Raw genomic sequence first — 4,475 nt, 5'->3', positions numbered from 1 at the left:
GGAGTTTAGAGGTACACGTATACAGCAGAAAAATCTCACTTAAACACTACCCTTCCCTACAGTCTCTCTCTCATTTCCTTTCTATTCCCTCAATGCTGTTGTCTTCCACATGCCATACCCTATGCAACTCCCTGCTCCTCATCTGCTTACCACCACCTCCAGAATTAATTGTCACCATCACCTCACTTAGGCTATGTCTACACTGGCGGCTTCTTGCGCAAGAACATCTTGCACAAGGCTTCTTGTGCAAGAAGTCTTGCACAAGAAAACATCCACACTGCCATGTGCGAGCTGTGCTTTTGCACAAGAGCTCCCATGGCAGTGTGGACGCTCTCTTGCGCAAGAAAGTGCTGATGGCCCTGTTAGCCAATAGGGCTTTCTTGCGCAAGAAATCCCTGCCGAATGTCCACACTGCCCTCTGATAAAAAAGAGCGTAACTCTTGTGCAAGGAGCCCTCTCTTACCACCCCATACTGTAAATTTCCTTGTGCAAGGGCGGACAGTGTGGACGCTCTGCAGATTCTTGTGCAAGAACGGCCGTACTTGCGCAAGAAGCCGTGAGTGTAGACATAGCTTTAGTGTCTTGCACAAAGTTTTCATATGGGATTCACAGAAAGCTTTTCCTGTAGATAGATTGTTCTATAGTGGAGATATCTAAAGAAATCTTAGAGGACATTTATCCTTATGTCAAAGCAGGTACTATACAGAATGTAATGCTTTGAAGCTAACAGGGGTTGTACCCAAAATGCTAATGCCATAGGACTACATTAAAAGGGTTTTTTAAATGACAAAAAGTTAAAATCCAAGTTTTATATAGGATTAAGTATAACCAGGAGTATTTTTGGAAGTTCACTCTTAGAAAACTGTGTAGCGTTCATAAGTTTTATTCCAGAATTTTTGTTCAGGTTTCTAAGTCCTGATTGATTCTTAGACCACAACCTTCAGAACTTAGCTGCAAGACATTCAAATAAATTTCTTTATTTTCACAGTCCTCACAGGCTTACAACTTAAATTTAAGACTGTTAATGTGTCCATATTCAAAACCACTATTCGGCAGCTCAGTTTACTCAGCTCAGGTCCTAATTTGTGGGCAGGAAAAAAAGCATTTAGCAATGTAATCCATTTCTGTATTTGGAGTATTACTTCAGACACGTGTCATAACTTCTACAGTGTGTGCACATCTGTATCATGATTTCATGAAACTTCTTTAACAGGGCCATTAGGATGGTATGGAAGGGGCAATTTGCCCCAGGTTCCACATTTGTGAGGGTGCCTGAAATTGAGTGGCAATGTGATGTGCAATGTAGGGTTGCAGCATTACTTAAGTTTGGCCTGACCATCCCTGCATCATAGTGGGAGAAGCAGCTGGCCTAAGACATACTGTCTCTCTCTCAAGTTTGGCCCAGCTGCCCCTCTAAGGAGCTATAATCCCATTCTGAGACTCCATATACCACAAGACTACACTCAAATTTGGCCCCTTGCGGGGGCAGCTGGGCCAAACTTGTGTGAGTGGTGGTGTGTCTTAGCATGTAGGGTTCTAACACCTTGAGCACCCATGGGACATAAGCCATTACTGTGGGGGTTGGTCAATGGGCTGCCTCTCCAGCCTCCTCCTCCTGCTTAGCTTCCCCTCAGTAGTAATATTTTTGGAAGGGTGGAGACCTCAGTTTCACATATTGTCCTGGGCCCTTAAAAGCTCTGTGCACTCCTGCTCTTTAGAAAATGTTTGATATTGTGATTGAAGTAGATCTTACAACTGGCATGTCTTGAGGCTTAATAAGATGAAGTATTGTCCAACAGGAAAGAAATTTCTCAGAGACTCATAGACTTTAAGGTCAGAAGGGACTATTATGATCATCTAGTCTGACCCCCTGCACAGTGCAGGCCACAGAATCTCACCCACCCCCTCCTAGAATAATCCTCTCACCTATATCTCAGCTATTGAAGCCTTCAAATACTTTGAAGACCCCAAGATTCAGAGAATCTTCCAGCTGTGATCTGTACCCCATGCTACAGCGGGAAGGCGAAAAACCTCCAGGGCCTCTGCCAATCTACCCTGGAGGAAAATTCCTTCCCGACCCCAAATATGGCAAAGGAGCTCTCACAGACTTAGTTCTAGGCAAAGTAAATAAAAATATTAGACCTCAGCCTTTCCAATATAAAAGTATGTCATATATATAAAGGGAAAGTGCACCAGTGTGGATAATGGTTTTCAACAATTAGTCCACATGGAAGAGGAACTGAAAACATCTTAAGTATTAGTATGGGCCTGTCTTCATTATTGGCCAGATTGATAGGGCAGCAATTAATCCAGTGGGTGTCAATTTATCGAGTCTACTATAGCCACAATAAATTGGCCGTCCGTCACTCTTCTGTTGACTCCAGTACTCCACCTCAACAAGAAGTGCAAGAGGAGTCAACATGGGAGAGCTCCTATCGACACACCACAGTGAAAACACCACAGTAAGTAGATTTAAGTACGTTTACTTTAGCGATGCTATTCACAGAGTTGAAGTTGCCTAACTTAGATTAATCTCCCCCTGTAGTGTCCAGAAAGACAGAACACAACTGGTCTCTGGTATATATGATACTGAAGAAGTGGGAAACCTTTTTTGTGTTGGGGCTACTGGCCCACAGAAAAATCAGTCCGGTGCTGCACAAACGTGAGACGTAAAAAAAACCCCTCACTGACATGGCCCAACTGAGAAGCAGAAACACTCCCACATAATCCCCATAAACACACCAGAACCTGGGGGGGCCAGGCAGCACTTTACTGTGCCAGCAAGCAAGAGAGGGAGTGAGTGGCAGCGTGTGGATTGAATCTGGCTCTAGCTTGTTTGACTCCAGCCCATGAAGCTCAGGGCTCCTCCCCCAACAGTGGGGAGCTGGTGCTCCAGCCCTACGAAGGTAGCTGAATTGGGGGGGGGGGGTAGCAGCTGAAGTACTGGCATGGGCTCCCCAATGCTGGAGGGGTAGCCCATGCCTCAGGGGCTGGATCCTGGCAAGCCAGGGGCCAACTATGGCCCCTGACGGGTAGATTTACAATGAAACATTTTGTCCTGGCATGGGGCCCCCCCAATGACATGGGTCCCTCATGCCAGGCAGTCCAGCACTATGTCCCCCCAGGTTGTGGCCGCTTGGACAGGGAGGGGGAGTCCATCTGTAGAGAAAGCTGTGGGGTGGGGGCAGAAGAGCAGGGAGACTGAAACCTCAGGACAACCAGCAGGAGATGGCAAGCAGCACAACATGGTCTGGAAGACTTCAGAAGAACACAGGGCAGTCACACAGCTGGCCAGAGCAGTGCTCTGAAGCAGGAAAGTGCCACTTCTCTCTGGCTGTAAACTACCCAGTATTCCTCTGAAGGTTCCAGTCCATGTTCATGTTGCTGGCTGCCTCTTGGTGAGTGGCTGCCACAGGGTGAAGAGAGCGGCTGGCCGTGACTGGCATGGTACGGTCGGGGATGGAGAGACTCAAACTGCACAGCCAGCAGGAAAAAGACACATGTTGAAGTGGGAATGCACTGCTCTCCAGCAGCTGGCTGCGCTGTCCCCTCCTCAGTCCTCCAGCCCCTGTAATGAGCTGCTATTGGCTTCCACCTGGTGAGTGGCTGCTACCTGTGGTTGGGGGGGGGGACAACTGTTGCAAGGGGATGTGGATTGCAACTGCTTTAAACACTAAGGAGAGGGGATCACCACATGGGAGTGTAAAGGATTTTTTATTCAACTAAAACTGGGAAGGGAGGGGAATCTCATTCATACATTCAATCACACTTACAGTCCCAGGCAGGATGATAAGGCGAGCAGAAGGCAGTTCATATTCTTTGATCTTCCCAAGTTGACTCCGCTGGCCAGGCGATCCGAGCAGAGGGCGTTCTGGGAGGCTTCACTTGATAGTCCACCACCACTGTGTCTCTGTCCCTCTCTCCTTCAAGGATCAGCCACATGCAGCCTCTGAGTCTAGGCCTCTTGGGGCCGTGTGCACACCCTGTTGGGGGCCGTGTGCACACCCTGCTGGGGGCCGTGTGTATTGTTGTTTACTCCTGCTATTTACCTCAGACATTCTTCTGCACTCACTCAGGGAAGGGGTAGGGGGTTAACAGACAACACTCCAACAGTTTAAGGAACCAAATAACATTAACAGGTGAGAAAGAACAACCACCATTTTAACTGTCTATTTACTTCTCCTTTGCCTCCAAAACCCTGCCCCTTGATCTATTGATCATCCCATTTGGTGATGTCGTTGGAGGGCAAAGGTTACCTGTTGAAGGCGTACTACTCTATTTACCAATCTACGAGTATAACAACATAGACATAAAAATACAATAAAGAACACAATTAACAATAACAAGAGTCCCACAATAGGGTGGACCAGAACTCGTAGGATAGATCTGGCAGATCCTGACCACCCTTTAAAAATGTCTCACCAATGATGTTGAGTAATTTGAACAGCCTCATCCCCTATTTCTACGAGGCGTTA

Source organism: Pelodiscus sinensis, chromosome 1 (assembly GCF_052426305.1).
Source record: "Pelodiscus sinensis isolate ZL-2025 chromosome 1, ASM5242630v1, whole genome shotgun sequence".
Lineage (NCBI taxonomy): Eukaryota > Metazoa > Chordata > Testudines > Trionychidae > Pelodiscus > Pelodiscus sinensis.
This window is presented reverse-complemented; position numbering follows the sequence as displayed.